The sequence below is a fragment of the Scyliorhinus canicula genome, chromosome 19, assembly GCF_902713615.1.
Source record: "Scyliorhinus canicula chromosome 19, sScyCan1.1, whole genome shotgun sequence".
In the NCBI taxonomy this organism is placed as follows: domain Eukaryota; kingdom Metazoa; phylum Chordata; class Chondrichthyes; order Carcharhiniformes; family Scyliorhinidae; genus Scyliorhinus; species Scyliorhinus canicula.
In genome coordinates, this window is record NC_052164.1 from 96,944,109 (window position 1) to 96,961,356 (window position 17,248).

Below are 17,248 nucleotides of genomic sequence, written 5' to 3' on the forward strand. Positions count from 1 at the left end.
TTGCCAGTCAAGCCGGTTTGAAATTGATCTTGACACGTTTTAGGAGTTGGGTTTGAACGAAAAGCTGCAGTGCTCCGTCCACAATGAAATACCCATTAGGAACTACATAAGAAACAGGAACTATTTTTGTTTCGTACCTCCGTCGGAAGCTGAGGACAAGCTGAACATGCAATCTGAAGAGAGGAATTATAGACCATGGTATGTTGAACAGGAGAACTTGCTCTCTTAGCAATGCATTACCACCAAGAAACGAGAAACGCTGATGCTAATAAAAAATTGTAGTCAAAAACTGCATTTAGTTAAAAAGGCAAAATTCAGCACACAGTGATGCAGGAGGTTTGAATGATATTCCGTTTGCTTCAATAGCGTGGATTAAAATGCAGCCTGATGAGCATCTCTTCTCTCTGTCACTGGAAGCTGTTTCACATAGACAGACAAGTTCAACCCAGATTCTCAGATCCATGCTGTATTATGGATTGGGATTCTGACGTTGGAGTCAAATGGAGGTCTTCGCCCCTCACGGTGTTGAGCAGTCATCCAACAGTGCGGCAGCCAGTTATTGCAGGTAATGGAGAGACAGGGTACCTCTACCTTGAGGCACTCTCTCGACAATTTTGAAAAATTTGAAATGAAAATGGCCACAACTGCTGGGCTGCCACTGTGGAGTGGCCGCAGCTGTGGTCAGGTAGGCAGGGAGGACCTCAAAGCCAGCAAAAAATGCTGGCCAGCTTCATCTGTGACAGGAAGGCTGCTCCAAGCATCTGCACTGTTCCTGACGCTGCGGGAAGTCCACAGGCCAATTGCCAAATTAGTCAGCCTCTGATAATTGGCCTTCAAATTACCTTAATTTACTACCGCCATTGGAGGGTTGGCAGCCTTTCCGCCCCAATCGAGCCTCTGGTAAAAGAGCCCATGGTGGCAGCAAACCAGGATGCCAGCCGGCTGCGCCAAATTACGCACTTGTCCGCCTCTATATTGGGGCACAAATTCAGAAAGTCAGTGAAAATGCCACAGTGGTACAGCAGAGGGTGCTGTTGAGAGGTTGAGGCATGGTAGAACTTTACTCAGTACCAGTGTGGTAGAGGTTGGTACCAAATAGCGTTGCAATGACAACAGCACTGAGTGCTGCTTAACATCAAGGAGCATAACAATTTACCAGAAAAACAAGAATCGCTCACTGCCTGAAGGATTCATCACTATATGCAGCTTTCTTCTATAGGCGGTAACCCCATCCATTTTTGAAAAGCAGTTTTAAATTTATCTGTAAAATGATTGATCTTGGCTATACATTAGGTGCAAATTAGGAAACACATCTGATATGATAACTGAAATTCAAAATTAACAATTCCAGGCCAATTACAGTTATCTGATGGATGAACTACTTCTTAGCTTTGAAGATTGTCGGCGCAGTGGTAGCACTGCTGCCTCTTGGTGCCGAGGACCCAGGTTCGATGCCAGCTCCGGGTCACTGTCCATGTGAGTTTGCACATTCTCCCCATGTCTGCTTGGGTCTCACCTCCACAACCCGAAAAGATGTCCAGGGTAGGTTAATTGGTCACGCTAAATTGCCCCTTAATTGGGAAAAAAAGAATTGGGAACTCTAAATTTATATGTTTAAAAAAAAGCTTTGAAGATCAAACTGTATAAAAAATGAGTTCATCACGCATAAATGTTCGTCAGTTTTCAACATCTAGCTCTATCCAACTCCTTGTGCAAATACTATATATAGGATAATTTATTGAAAGTCATTTAAAAACAACACACAGTAAATGTTTCCAAGTACATGCAGTCCAGTTAGGTCCTCTACATAGACGTTAGACCAGCTCTAAACACCAGAACAGAAAACAAAGGACGATAGAGTAACGACCCTGGGAGAACTCACAGAGAGGTTCCAATTACCAAGAGGAAATTATCTGAGATACATTCAGGTCAAAAACCTCCTCCGTAAGGAAAAAACGATGTACCCCCAGATACCGGGACACCCATTAGTAGAAGCGAGAATCCTGCTCGGCTAGCGATCGGCAACACCACCCAAAACTGCCGACTGGCTGTCCGACGTGGCGGAATTTCTCAGGCTGGAGAAAATAAAATTTGCCATCTGGAGGTCAGAAGCGGGCTTCCACGTTCACCAGTTTGTTCCGAGATCTATTTGTAGCCAGCAACCAGTAGCGTAAGGGGGTGGGTGGCGGTGAGACACAAACAAGGCGAGAAGGCAAAAGGGTCATCTGGACTCAAAACGTTAGCTCTTTTCTCTCCCTACAGATGCTGCCGGACCTACTGAGATTTTCCAGCATTTTCTCTTTTGATTTCAGATTGCAGCATCCGCAGTAATTTGCTTTTATACAATGCTGCAGAGGACTGGTCCGAGGGCAAGCTGAAGCCAAACTAAACTGTAAATAGACACTTGTAAATTAGTGCTCTGGTCTGGCCATGCTAGGGATTGAACTGTTGTATGCCGACTGGGGGGGCGCACAGCCACAGCGGGAGGGATAAGACTTGCCTGCAAATACATGTGCTGATTTCTGCTTGCCTTTTTCGCACGGTTTTATGAGTCATGAAATATAAGATGCAAAGGCCCGATAAAAACATTTAAAAAAAGAACACAAAACAAAATACTGCAGATGTTGGAAATATTAAAAACCAAACACTGGCAGTACACAGCGGAGAAGGCAGCATTATCAAAGGGAACGCAAAGTATGTTTCAGGCCCTTTTTTAGAACAGTTTCTAAACATTATGCTTTAGATCCAGTGCCAATCCAGGAACGAAAACGCCAAAGCCTCGGCTGAGATTCCACTGCAATACCGAGGGAGTACTGTGTAATATCCCTTACGGGACTTACGGGGTGAGAATGATTATCTTCCCCGTGACCCTGGCGGAGTATACGCACCCCCGCTGAGGGGTAGGGGTACTCTATTAACCTCTGTATATAAGGCCGGCCAGTAAGGTACCAACGCGGAGAAGGAACCCAGTAAGGATCAACCAGGTATTGTATATCGTTATTGTAAATAAACTGAGTTATTTCTTTTACTCGGTGTGGATTCCCCTTGTTCTTATTAATACTGCATCGTCACTGGTGCTGTCTTTGGGTAGAGACATTACGCCAAGGCCTTCTCTGACTTAGTAGAACCCCGGAGTCAGAGTACTCAGAGAGTTAAACACATTGTAGTATCTTAATCAACCTGAGTGCACAGCACAATGAAGTCAGGGCCAGGCCAATGTGGGGAAAAACACAGGAAATATTGGGGGATTTTTTTTTTTTTGAAGTAACATGTTGTTATGATAGAATCCCTACAGTGCAGAAAGAGGCCATTTGGCCCATTGAGTCTGCACCAATGATGGAAGCAGATTCAAAAGTGACTTTCAAGGGGAACTTATATACACGGTTAAAGAGGGAAAAAGTGCAGGGCACTGGAGTGGCAGAGTATGACTAGTTGGGTATCACTTTGAAAGAGGTAGTACATGCATGCTGGGCCAAATGGCCTCCTTCTGTGCTGTTTGATTCTATGTGCTTTGGTAATATTTTGAAGACAAGCAGGGGAGTCTATGCCAATATTTATCCCTCGAACAACACCCTTGAAAAGATGATTATTTGGTCATTATCTGCTTGCTGTTTGTGGGACACTGCTGCGCGTAAATTAGCTGCCACGCTCTCTACATTACAACAGTAATTACACTTCAAAAGTACTTATTGGCTGCATAGTGCTTTTGGACATCCTGAGGTTATCAAAAACACCAGATAAACACAAGCCGACACTGACCCAAAGCTTTCTGATGGTGCAGCATAATTTTCTGACCACATGGGGGTGCCAAACCATAACATGGTTTCTGGGCGGACAGCTATGCTGCATCAGCTTGCTTTCTGTTTAAAACAGCAAGGGGTCATAGTGGGACCGGTTAAAACAGCCGGCCATATCCAATCTGAGTTCAGAGCCACATAAGGAAAGAAAAATGAAAAATCACAAGAACCAGTTAAGTGATTGTTTGGTGATTATTTTGCTCATCTATCTTTCAAAGTTAGTGTAATTTGTTTGTTGTTGTCAGGTTTTATGAAACATTGCTCCTGGTAATGAAGCTGATTGGGAGTATTACAGTTTATTAATTAAGGAAGAAAATAATTAATTAACACAGAATTAAGATGCCAGGGCAGGAAATGTGTTGTGACTGCAGAATGTGGAAGCTCCTAGATGCCAGTGCGATCTGGAGCAAAGGCATTTGCAGTTGAACGTCTACAGCTTGAGGCACACTCGGCTCAGAGTCACTGAGCTGGAGTCGGCCTGCAGACGCTGTGATGCATCAGTCGGAGGCAAGTTGCCTGGCCACTTTGATCCAGGAAGCAGTCATGCCCCTTGGTAGGGTCTTCTGAATGACCAATGGTCAGAGGGACTGGAGGGTGTGACTGCATGTGAGACAGGGACGAGGATCTTGGGAGGTTGAAAGGGAAGAGTGTTAGCTTTTGCAATTGTCTAACAGGGTCGGGGGTTCTTGCAATCTGCATCTATAAAAGTGGTGTCTGAAAGGGCGATGCGCAAACTGAAAGTTCAGGTGGCTGTGTTGCCTGCCCAGTGCCACGATTCGGAACATGAATGAAATGAAAATGAAAATTGCTTATTGTCACGAGTAGGCTTCAATGAAGTTACTGTGAAAAGCCCCTAGTCGCCACATTCCGGCGCCTGTCCAGGGAGGCTGGTACGGGAATCTGCTCTGGTCTAGAGAGGAACTTAATGTGGGAGGGGGAGGATCCAGTGGCCATGGTCCATGCAGGTACCATGTCATGCAGAACTAGGAGAGAGGTTCTACTGAGGGAGTATGTGCAGCTTGGTGCCAAATTAAAAAGCAGAACCTTAAAGTTCCGGATTACTACCTGAGCCGTGAACAAATTAGCACAGGGTAAATACGATTAGAAAAGTAAATGTGTGGCTCAAAAATTGATATGGGAACATTAATTATGGGCAGCATGGTAGCATGGTGGTTAGCACAGTTGCTTCACAGCTCCAGGGTCCCAGGTTCGATTCCTGGCTTGGATCACTGTCTGTGTGGAGTCTGCACGTTCTCCCCCTATGTGCGTGGGTTTCCTCAGGGTGCTTCGGTTTCCTCCCACAGTCCAAAGATGTGCAGGTTAGGTTGATTGGCCATGATCAATTGCCCTTAGTGTCCAAAAAGGTTAGGTGGGGTTACGGGGATAGGGTGGAGGAGTGGGGCTTAAGTAGGGTGCTCTTTCCAAGGGCCGGTGCAGACTCAATGGGCTGAAAGGCCTCCTTCTGCACTGCAAATTCTATGATTCAATGATTCATGGGGCACTGTCACCAGCACTGGGTAAACTGGAACGGTCTTCACCTGAACCGTGTGGGGACCAGTGTCTTGGTGAGTCACATAACCAGGATGGCTTTGCACTAAATAGTGGGAGAAAGGGATCAAGTTTGGGAAGATCTGATAAATAGAGAAGACAAGGCAGGAGACCAAGGTAGCAATAATGGAAATGATGATAAGATCATGGGAGGAAGGGACAGAGTGTACAAACCTAAATCTGCAGATTAGGTTAGAGATTACAAAAATAGTAAAGATACAGAACTAAATGTTCTTCAACTGTATGATCTGATAGCCATTACAGAGACATGAATGCAGGATGACAAAGACTGCAAGGGCACATGACATTTAGGAAGCATAGGACAATAAGAAAAGGTGAAGTGGTAGCTCTGTTAATTAAAGATTACATTGGTACAATAGAGAGAGATGATGTTCATTCTGAAGATCAAAGTGTAGAATCAGTTTAAGTTCTGATGAGAACTAGTAAAGATAAAAAGTAATTTGTGGGACTAGTTTATAGGTTCTCTAACAGTAACCAAACTGTAGGACAATGATTTAGGAAGGATTAAAGGGGTCTTGAGAGAAAGGTATGGCAATAATTATAGGGGATTTCAATCTACATATAGATTGGATGAATCAGAATGACAAAGGTAGCCTAGGTTATGCATTTATAGATTGTTTTTGGGACAGTTTCTTAGAGTAATACGTTCTAGAGTCAACCAGAGAACATGCTATACTATATTTGGTAATGTATAATGAGACATGATTAATTAATGACTTCATAGTGATGGCACCCCTAGGTAGCAGTGATCGTAATATGATTAAATTTCACATTCAAATCATATTCAGTTTGAGAGAGTGAAGAGTGGATCTAATACTGTGTTTTAAACTTAAATAAGGGCAATCTTCAGGACATGAATGCAGAACTGGTTAAAGTGAATTGGGAAATTACGTTAGAATTAGAATCATAGAATCACTAGAGTGCAGAAGGAGGCCATTCAGCCCATCAAGTCTGCACCAACCATCCAAAAGAGCACCCTACCTAGGCCACCCCCCCCCCCCCCCCCCCCACTCCAGCCCAGTAACCCCACCTAACCTTTAACGCTAAGAGCAATTCAATCCATCTAACCTGCACATCTTTGGACTGCGGGAGGGAACCAGAGCGCCCAGAGGAAAGTTAGGCCACACTTGGAGTATAGTGTTCAATTCTGGTCACCACACTACCAGAAGGATGTGGAGGCTTTAATGAAGGTGCAGAAGAGATTTACCAGGATGTTGCCTGGTATGGAGGGCATTAGCTGTGAGGAGAGGTTGAATAAACTCGGTTTGTTCTCACTGGAACAATGGAGGTTGAGGGGTGACTTGATGGAGGTCTACAAAATTATGAGGGGCATAGACAGAATGGATAGTCAGAGGCTTTTTACCAGGCTAGAGGAATCAATTACTGGGGGACATAAGTTTAAGGTGCAAGGGCCAAGGTTTAGAGGAGATGTACGAGGCAAGTTTTTTTTACACAGAAGGAGTGGGTGCCTGGAACTCGCTGCTGGAGGAGGTGGTGGAAACAGGGACGATAGTGACGTTTAAGGAGCATCTTGACAAATATATGAATAGGATAGGAATAGAGGGATACGGACCCCGGAAGTGCAGATGATTTTAGTTTAGACGGGCAGCATGGTCGGCACAGGCTTGGAGGGCCGAAGGGCCTGTTCCTGTGCTGTACTTTTCTTTGTTCTTTGGTCATGCAGTCACAGGGATGTCTGTGTGGAGTTTGCGCAGTCATGCAAGACCGGAATTGAATCTGGGTCCCTGGCACTGTGAGGCAGCAGTGCTAACCACTGTGCCTCTAACAGATAGGTCAGTAGAGATGCAGTGCCAGATATTTAAAGAGATATTTCAGACTACTCGGAAAAGATACATTCCAGTAAGAAAGGCTCTTAAGGGAAGGAAGCACTATCCGTGGCTAATTCCACAAAGATGAATGGCAGGTCAGAAGATTGGAGGAATATGAAAGACAGCAAAGAATTACTAAAATATTAATAAGGAAGGAAAAAATAAGGTAAAAATAAGAAAAAGCTAGCTAGAAATATAAAAACAGTCTCTGCAGGTAATTAAAAAGGAAATGTAAATAAAGTGAATTATGGTCCTCCAGAGAGACTGGGAAATTAATAATGGTTAAGAAGGAAATGGCAGATGAATTGAATAGATATTTTGCCTCGGACTTCAGTGTAGAGGATACAAAGAACATCCCAGATATAATTATGAATCAGGAAGTGAAAGCAAGGAACTTAAAACAATTACAATTCACCAAGAAAAGGAACTAAGAAAATTAGTAGGACTAAAAGTTGACAAGTTTCCAGTCCTGATGGACTTCATCCTAGAATCTTAAAGTAAGTGGCTACTGAGATAGAAGATGCATTGGCTTTAATTTTCCAAAATTCCCTAGATTCTGCAAAGATCACATTAGTTTGGTAAGTGGCAAATGTGACTCCTCTTTCAAGAAAGGAGACAAAAAGCAGGAAACTACAGGCCAGTTAGTTTAACATCTGTCATAGGGAAAATGCTGGAATCTATTATTAAGGAGACTATAGCAGACAGAAAAGCTCAATGCAATTAGATACTAATCAATGAGGCATTGTGAAAGGGAATCAAATTTGACTAATTTATTGGAGTTCTTTGAGGAAGTAACAAGCAACTTGGGAAAGGGGAACCTGTGGGCGTGGTGTTCATTTCCAAAAGGCATTTGACAAGTTGTCACATCAAAGTTTACAACCCAAAATAAAAGTTCATGGTGTTGGGGATAACAAATTAGCATGGGCGGAGGATTGGTTAGCTCACAAGAAACAGAGTCATGATGGGTCACTTTCGAGTTGGGAGGGTGTGACGAGTGGTGTGCCACAGGGATTAGTGTTGAGACCTTAACTACTTCAATATATATCAATGAATTGGATGAAGGGACAAATTTAGAGTACCCAATACTTTTTTCCTATTAAGTGGCAATTTAGCGTGGCCAATCCACCTATGCTGCACATCTTTGGGTTGTGGAGGTGGGACCCACGCAGGCACGGGGAGAATGCGTAAACTACACACGGACAATTGCCCGGGGCCGAGATCGAACCCGGTCCTCGGCACCGTGAGGCAGCAGTGCTAACCACTGTGCCACCGTGCCACCCCACAGTTATTAATTTTGCTGATAGTCCAAAGATAGATAGCAGAGTAAGTTGTGAAGATAAGATAAGGAGCCTGCAAGAGAAAATAGATAGGTTAAGTAAGTGGGTAAAAAGTTAGATGATGGAATATGATGTTAAAAAATCTGAACTTGCTGACTTTTGCAGAATGAGTAGAAAAGTAGCATATTATTTAAATGGAGAAAGACTGCAGAACTCTGAGGTACAGACGGATGTCCTGGTATGTGACTCACAAAATGTTGGTATGCAGGTAAGGAAGGCAAATTAATAAAGTGTTGTTCATTGTGAGGGGAATGGATTATAAAAGGGATGTTTTGCTTCAGTTCTTCAGGCTGTCGGTGAGACCACATCTGGAGGACTGTGTACAGTTTTGGCCTTCCCATTTCAGCAAGGATAGAAATGCACCAGAAGCAGTTCCAAGAGAAGGATGGCCTGACTGGTACCTGGAATGGTGGGGTTATCTTATGAGGAAAGCATGAGCAGGCTGGGCTGCCAGAATAGCCTCACTGACTCCATAGGTCAGTCAGACAAGAAATCAGTCACTTGGGACCATGTCTAGAATTCTTTGCTGATGGTGAAACCCATTTAACATCTTGATAACTTTAATACCTAATGGCTCCACGATAGCAAGTTGCTGTGGTAAATGGGGGAAAATAGTCCTTTAATTTTAAAGGAATATATTCATTTTTGGTGTCTAGTTATGTTTTCGAAATTTCTTCACATGACAATCAAATATTGGAATATTATATGCATTTGATCTCACATAATGTTAACTAAACTTTCGCTGCTGGTGCATGGGAGCTAGGTCTGCGGAGCTAACTTATACTGTTCTGTTGCATTTAGGGTTTATAAGCATTAGACATAAGAGGCCATTTTTGCATTAAAATTAGCTAACATATTGCCCAGTACTCACATGCAGCATACACTAACACCATGATAGTGCACAGCCATGAATGTGTGGGAGTGCTACACACAAACTACACCGTCACATTAGCACTAGAGCACTTGACAACCACTGAAGAATTGCATTTACCACACCCTACACCAACGCCCCTACACCACGGAGGTCAACTGCAATCACAAAGACTTTGTGAAAAATGGGTCTTCTTGGTCACATATCTGAAAGAGTCTGGTAGATTTATTCTGTTCTTGATGCTCTCGGTGTGAAAATGGTGGCTTCCTGCAGCTAAGGATTAATATCAAAACGTCTGCGTTCCTAAATTCTAAAGAATACCACCACCTGGAGGTTCCCCTCCAAGTCACTCACTCCCCTGACTTGGAAATATATCGCCGTTCCTTCACCGTCACTGGGTCAAAATCCTGGGACTTCCTCCCTAATGGCACAGTGGGTGCACCCACACCTGAAGGACTGCAGCGGTCCAAGAAGGCAACTGATCACCACCTTCTGCAGGGTAAGTAGGGATGGGCAATAAATGCTGGCCTAACCCTCATCCCGTAAATGAATTTTAAAACATTTTTTAAAATAAAATTTGCTTGGTACTTTGCAGCTCCTGGGCGCCCTTTTCGGTGCTCTCCATCGCCGATGTCATTATAGCACCTCTGATTTAGCTAACAATTTTCTCCATATAGCTGCACTGTTTACATCAATCTAAATCAGTCCCTTAACATGTCATTCACCACTGACCCAAAATCACATTGCTCTGCGACATGTCTTAGCCTTGCTACGAAGTCTGCAATGATATCCCCTGGGCTTCTCCCTGTGGAGTTAAACTTGTACTTTTGTAATATTACTGAGGGCTTATGGTGGTAATGCTCCTTTGCTCGTTCAATGTGCTCTGCAAATGTCTGTGTCGGGAGCATCCGGGGACATTAAAGTTCGGATTAAATTTATATGTCTGGGTCCCCCATGCAGTCAGCAATATAACTTTCTTATCCTCCCCCTCGATTTCTTTAGCATGGAAAAAAATATTCCAAACACTCCACATGCTGTACCCAGTCTTAGCAGTGTCAAAAGCTTCTAATTTTCTGAAGAGAGGCATGAATACTAGTCCAAAGATGTGCAGGTTAAGTGGATTGGACATGTCAAACTGCCCCCGCAGTGATGTGCAGGTTAGGTGGATTACCCTTGATCAGTGCGCAGGTTACGAGGATAGGGCCTAGGTAGAGTGCTCTTTCGGAGGGTCAGTGCAGACTCGATGGGTTGAATAGCCTCCTTCTGCACTGTAGGGATTAATGGATTTCCATTTTGCTCTTTTGCAGGCTGGGTTCGACTGGACTTGTTCTGCATCTCTTGCAACTGAACTTTCCTTCAAAATTCTTTCTTTGTTGCAATCTGAGTCGCTGTTGTTTTCCTCATCGCCAAAGTAGTAAATGCAATAACTGTCGACCACCAGTTAGCCAACTAATGATGGATTTATTATTAATACAAACTATATACAGAGCACTATAACTGATGTCTTCCTTCTGCACTGTACGTTCTATGTTCATGCTGAGTATGAGGACCACAAGAAGAACTGGCTGCAAAAGCCAACACATTGCATCAAGATCACCACGTTCATTCCCCAGTAGATGATCGGGTAATATGACTCTTCTAGTGCACACCCCTGTAATGGGGCTTGATACTACAGCTAACAAATGCGCAAACTGGTAAACTCACCAGAGCAAACAACACACTAACGAGAATTACTGAGAACGTACTGAAGGACTGTGATATCACTACATTGGTGACAATGACCATGGCTCTGATCCCCAAGGCGCCAAAACAATTGTCTGTCATTAAGTGTAGTCGCTCATTTACTGGTCCCAAACCACAGCAGATTTTGGATAACGTAAATAAATCTAAGTAGCTTAGTTGTTCTGGTGTAGCTTTTACTAGGCTTGCATTTCTATAATTACATTTAATGTAATTATGTTTACTTAATTATTTATATATGTGTTAAATTAATTGTGCCACAATGTCTGCCAATTCATTCATACTTTGTAAAAAAAATATATACCAATTGTCACTTTCCCATAAATTTGGAATTTTGGTGCACAAACATTTTTGCTCTTATCACTACGGATATTTTCCTGCGAACCCGATGAAACATTAGTTTGGGAACCACTACCATAGAATGATGCCCATGATGAGCCGAAATATGGCACTGGTAACTCCGGATTTGCCGAACATGTCATATGACGGTGCCAATCAGAGTGGAGTTAGACCACACAAGTGCAAAATTGCAAAATCATGGAACAAGAGTAGACTGAGGAGCCTGAAGGATGCTCACCCACCCGGTTCCCAGCAAAGGCTGCAAACATGCTCCGGGATTTCACACTGCAGCACAGAAATGCCAAATACACGTTTAACTGCACTGAAGACACAAAGTTCTGTATAGCCATGTCTGACGACAGCACAAGAAGCAGGAAAACATCACAGGCACATACCTCCCACCCATCCCCAAAGTCATTCCATCACAGAATGGGGTACAAATGACTTCAGGGGTTTTGTCACTACTGCCGACTCCAGAATCCCACTGTGTATCTTGGTCTCCCTGTGGTGAAGAACCTTCTGCAATCAGTCTTCAATCTGTCTTTTGCTAGCTTGAATCTGTCTCACTTTATCCTTCGGTTTAATGTTTTAAACATGTTCGCAAGCTCCCCTCTTGTTCATCTGTTTACAAAGCTGAATAAACTAAACATTTCCAGTTCCCCTCAGTTGAATATTCTGATATTAGGCATCAGCTTCATGTTCCTTCACTAGATCACCACCAAGGCTTGAACATAAACCCTTGTTTCCTGGTGACCAAAGCAACCCACAGTACAAAAAGTACATTTTAACCACAGCAGGACTTACAATCTACGGTTTTAGCCATATAGTAGACTATTTCATTCGCTTTTTCGAATTCTGTTCCAGTGCCTGGACAGCAATGAGTGATGTTGAGTGGAGTCTAAAAATACCCCTTAATCACTTTCGGTTTCTCCCTTAAATAACTCAACAGCAAAAGGAGTACATAACATCACGTGATGTGAGTGCGGGAGCGGCTGCATTCACACAAGCTCAGGCTCTGCTCATCTTTTAACCATTTTTAACCATGGTCCACGATTTGTTGGTCAGTATTTTGGCACTATTGAGTGGAGGCAAAATGTTTAAATCCATGGTGGCTGGAAGGAGTTGGGCTGGGGCCTTGCCTTCAGTAGCACAGCTATTTTTGGGATGTCTCCCGCCCTGATGGTGCAGTGTATACCGACAGATGATGGCTGCTAACAATGATATTAATCCATTCAAATGTCTCGGCTTGACAGTGCAGGTCGTCAAACCCAATTTCAAGATTTGCCAGGTATTTTTTTATGGAGGCGCTGGAGGCACACAAGGGGGTTCTTGTCGCAGAGAGAGTACCGTCGCAGGCATACATTTAATCCCGTCTTCATGGCTGGGGGTGGGATTGCCCTCCCGACCCCATGTCCTCTGTTGTCCTGTTCCTGGTGTTGGTCGAGAAGGGTTGGACGTGGCTAAGCTAAGCCGGCCAGGTCATCCCCCCTCTGTTGGAGCCCAAGTTGTTGGCCGATTAACTTTGAGTGAGACGACATGTTTCACGTTACATTCATTGGAAACTATGGAAAATCCTGAAGATTGCTCACCATTTTTGGTCCTGCTTTATCCTTGATTCTACTTTCTTCGGTGGAGAAGTTTTTACTCTGAGAACAGCCTCAGTTATCTTGAACTTTGCTCCCTCATAATTATGTGTTGTTTGTTGACGTTGTCAATATTTCGGCTTGTAGGGAAGTTAATAAATTGGGTTTCATGTCCTGCACCATTGGTTTAATAAGTTTATAGTTCAGGAAACTGTTGTTTCTTTATCCTTGGTGGGATGATGAGCAGAGTCAGAGCAGGATGAAAGATGGAGGGAAGGGGTTGGGAGGATTTGTTTTGTCCTCGCTATGTTTGAGGAAGGTCCCCCCCCCCCCCCCCCCCCCCCCCCAGCATGAGTTAGCCTTTTTTTTGTTTAGCACCTTAGAACCAGGTGTGTTATCCTATGGAGGATTGGGGCTTGTGTGGCTCCCGTTAGGGACAGGTCAGTCATTTCTCACAATGTAGGTCTCCCTCTGTTGTGTGTGATGGTAACCCTTGGGACTTGGTTCTCCTGAGTTTCTACCTGGTGACGGGTGAGGCCAGATTCGGTTCTGGTATCAGTATCCTGCTGCTCCTTGGATGGGTGTATCCTTTATCCTTTGGGAGACACTGCGTTGAGATTGGAGGCTTGGTGGTGCCCACTCCTCCCTCAGTCATCCTGAAATTATATTCTGGCTGCCTATGCTGACCTGTGCCCGGAGAAGAGCGTAATTTGCACGGCGAATGTTAAGTCGATTTCCCCTTTAGCTCTGGGATTCTCAGGATATTTTTTCTTCCTTCTATCATTTTGTTTTGTAGCTATGGATATCATGTAGGTCTGTGATGTTGTCTATACCCTGTTTTGGTGCAGACAGGTCGTGTATCCATGTCAGGAATATGTTGGGGATTTCACCCCGATTCATTCTGTCATATTTGTTCCCATTCTTGCAGTTACTACTGTTGTGTCCTGTGTCTGTCGTACATTGTTACCTTTGGTTATCTTTTGTGTTTCGTTTTGTTTGATGTGACTGCTGTAAAAATTGAAAACTCCAATAAAAAGATTTTATTAAAAAAAGGTACGTCATCTATCTTTGCTTCCAATGCATAAGACTTCACACACTTAGCTGCACTCAATGTCACCTGCCATTGGCTGGGCCATCAACTCATTCTGTACAATTATCTGTCTCTTTTAGATTTATCTGCCCGCCACCATCCCCACACTCAACCCCAAAGCTTGGCTGCATCTGAAAATCATTCTGCTTCACTCCAGTCTCAGAAGAACACCTTCTGTACATGCTTTAAATTTCCATTTTCCACATCTAAAAGTGAGCAGCCTCTAACTGAGACTGTCTGGTTGATACAGAATGAACAACCCTCCTTGATTTATGATTGAAAAATAAGAACTGGGCTGATGTTTCTGAATCTAGTTCCTGAGGGCCCTCATCATGTTTCATGATTCCCGCCTGTTCGGACTGGGAAGTATTTTTGATTTTAGTGTAGGTCCAAAACAGCCCTAATTGGCAATCCAGATGTAGATCACACTCCTGATGAGTAAATAAAAACTATTAATAGACACTGTCATTGGACCTGTGGGGGGCGATTCTCCGAGCCCCGCGCTGGGCGGAGGTGCGGAGAATCGGCGCCATTTGCACCAGCCATGGCACGGCACCTGCCGCAGGCCGCCGATTCTCCTGCCCGGATGGGCCGAGCGGATACGTCAGAGTCCCGCTGGCGCCGTTCACTCCTGGTCGCTGTCAGTGGGAACTCTGCGCGAGCGGTCGGGGGCGGCCTGTTGGAGGGGTGGTGCTCCGTCCCCCGGGCAGGGGAGGCCTCCGATGGGGTCTGGCCCACGATCAGGGCCCACCAATCGACAGGCCAGCCTCTTCCCCCCCCCCGGGCCTACTTTCCGGTGTGGCCGGCCCCTGAACACCGAGGCCATGTTGGTCAGGGCTGGCGCACTAAAGAAGTCCCCCGCGCATGTGCAGGTTGACGCGGCCCAACTGCGCATGTGCGGGTTGGCGTGGCATCCATTTGGCGCCGGCCTGAACCGCTCCAGCGACGTGCTGGCCCCCTGTGGGGGACAGAATCGGTCATCCCCGTTCCCGGTTCACGCCGACGTCAAATGTGACAGCGTTCACGATGGCGCAAACACTTGGGCTCCATATTGGAGAATCGCCCCTGTGATCTCAATACTCATTCTTGTACAAAGTATTTTATTACAATCCCAGACCAGACCCCAACAGTGGCTAGTATACTGGACAGAAACCGCAATATTTTAGTTTATTTGTAAGACTGTGTGGAAAGAATGATTCGTTCCAGAAGTGATTGCAGGAAGAAATAGGGCTTTGATTTTTTTTAAAACAAAACTTTATTATGAATATATTACATTTTTAACTTCACACCCAAAAAGAACAGCTTACAATTACCCGCTAAACACTATTACTCAATTTCCTATTAAACAATGAGAAAAGAAACATACAGCTCTCAATCTATCATAAAGTCAGCATGCTGTAGAGTAATAATTGCTTTATAAAACAGATTTGGCTCCTGTTAGAACCCTTTCAGACTCTAGCTGAATGTCTTCAAAATGCTGGTCCACCTGGTGTTTCAGCTTCTTCCTTGTCCTCAGACAAGACTGCTCTGCTTCAAATAGTATTACCCTTGTTCTAACTATCCTACTGTGAGCGCTGTCGACTCGGTATCAGACAGATCAGACTTCACCTTTCTCACTCCAAAGACTTCTCCAAAGCTGACTTAGGATTCCTTGGCTCCACCCAGCAATCACATCATCTCCCCATGCTGAAAAACAAATTAACTCTGCAGACCAAAAGTGCCTCAACTCCCCAGACTTCCCCCAGTCAAATCACAGCGCATTAGACCAGACTGAAAATCACATTCCTATGGCCAATTTCACCTTCTGACTCCTAGAAACTCCCAGGCCTTTACAAAACAAAATCATTTTTAAAAACATGACAGTCAAGCATACTGGAACTACAGTCTTTTAACCCTTAAATTGTCCCAATATTTAGAATCCAATATTCCTAAAATCCTCCATTCGTCACAATACACGTTAATCTTTTGGTCAGTCTGTACATAAAACGTTAAGATGAAAAGCAAGGGACGGCATGTGGCACAATGGTTAGCAATGGGACTGCGGCACTGAAGACCCGGATTCGAATCCTGGCCCGGGTCACTGTACGTGTAGAGTTTGCACATTCTCCCCATGTCTGCGTGGGTTTCACCTCCACAACCCAATGATGTGCATGTTAGGTGGATTGGCCATGCTATAAATTGGAAAAAAAAAATAATTGGGTACTCCAAATTTTTTTTTAAATGAAGCGCAGATTGTGTCCACTCTTTTTTTTTTGACTGTCAGAACTTCATTTCCTTGGTTATTAAAGTGTGGTAAAGTTTGTTAAAAAATATACACACGATGCACATTTACCAGAATTGTAAATCTATGCAAACTATTTCCTACTAAAATTAGTGCATGTGACTAAAACAGTGCCACCATAGTCAGATCTGAGGCGAGTCAGCACTTCTATTGGACAAAATTGGTTAAAGCTGCAATATGGCTTTACGCAAGATTCATACATGCTAGTTGATAAAATTTCCAACGCCTATATTTTTTAAAAATGGAGAAAAAGGCTAAAGCCATCTTGAAAGTAGGCAGGGGGGTGTTCAGGGGTCCACTGAACTCCTAAAGAATTGTCTCAATAGCAAAATTACCTTCCTTTGATCCACGCAGACAGATAAACTGCTAACACATTTTGATAATTCCGGCACATATTCCGACATTGCTGAAACATATGGCTTTGCCCTCAAGCTATGTGGGAGTTGCCTTGCAGATGTCCATGCCTGGGAGAGTGGCTGCAATTTAATTTTCAGCCTTAAAAACAAATTCTGCACAGAGGAATGTTCACACAGGACATAATTTCAAAGTTTGCCGATTGTATGAAACTCAGGAAATGCAGCTAACATTGAGGAGGCTAACAGACTTCATAATGACGCAGTTAGAATGAACAAAAGCCTGGAATATTGTATTCAGTTCTGGGCATCACACTGCAGGAAACTTACGAATTTCAAGAGGGTGCAGAAGATCTTTGACAAAGTAGCTCCAGGGGTGAAGGACTTAGTTATTTAGAGAGACTGGAGAAGCTGGTGCTGTGAGCAGAGCTTATAGCAAATTTAATAGAGCTCAAACCC

General features: G+C 44.0%; 1 protein-coding gene across 10 annotated transcripts in view; it reads right to left on the minus strand.

Annotated features, from left to right (window-relative positions):
- Window positions 1–17,248, minus strand: part of LOC119954478 (centrosomal protein of 164 kDa-like) — a 261,857-nt gene that overhangs the window by 229,227 nt on the left and 15,382 nt on the right. For 2 of the 10 annotated variants that reach the window (XM_038779746.1, XM_038779747.1), the window contains one exon: window positions 843–970. The exons of the other annotated variants lie outside the window; for them this stretch is intronic. The gene's annotated coding sequence lies outside the window, so the exon portion shown is untranslated. The remainder of the gene's footprint in view (window positions 1–842; window positions 971–17,248) is intronic. 10 annotated transcript variants of the gene reach the window in all.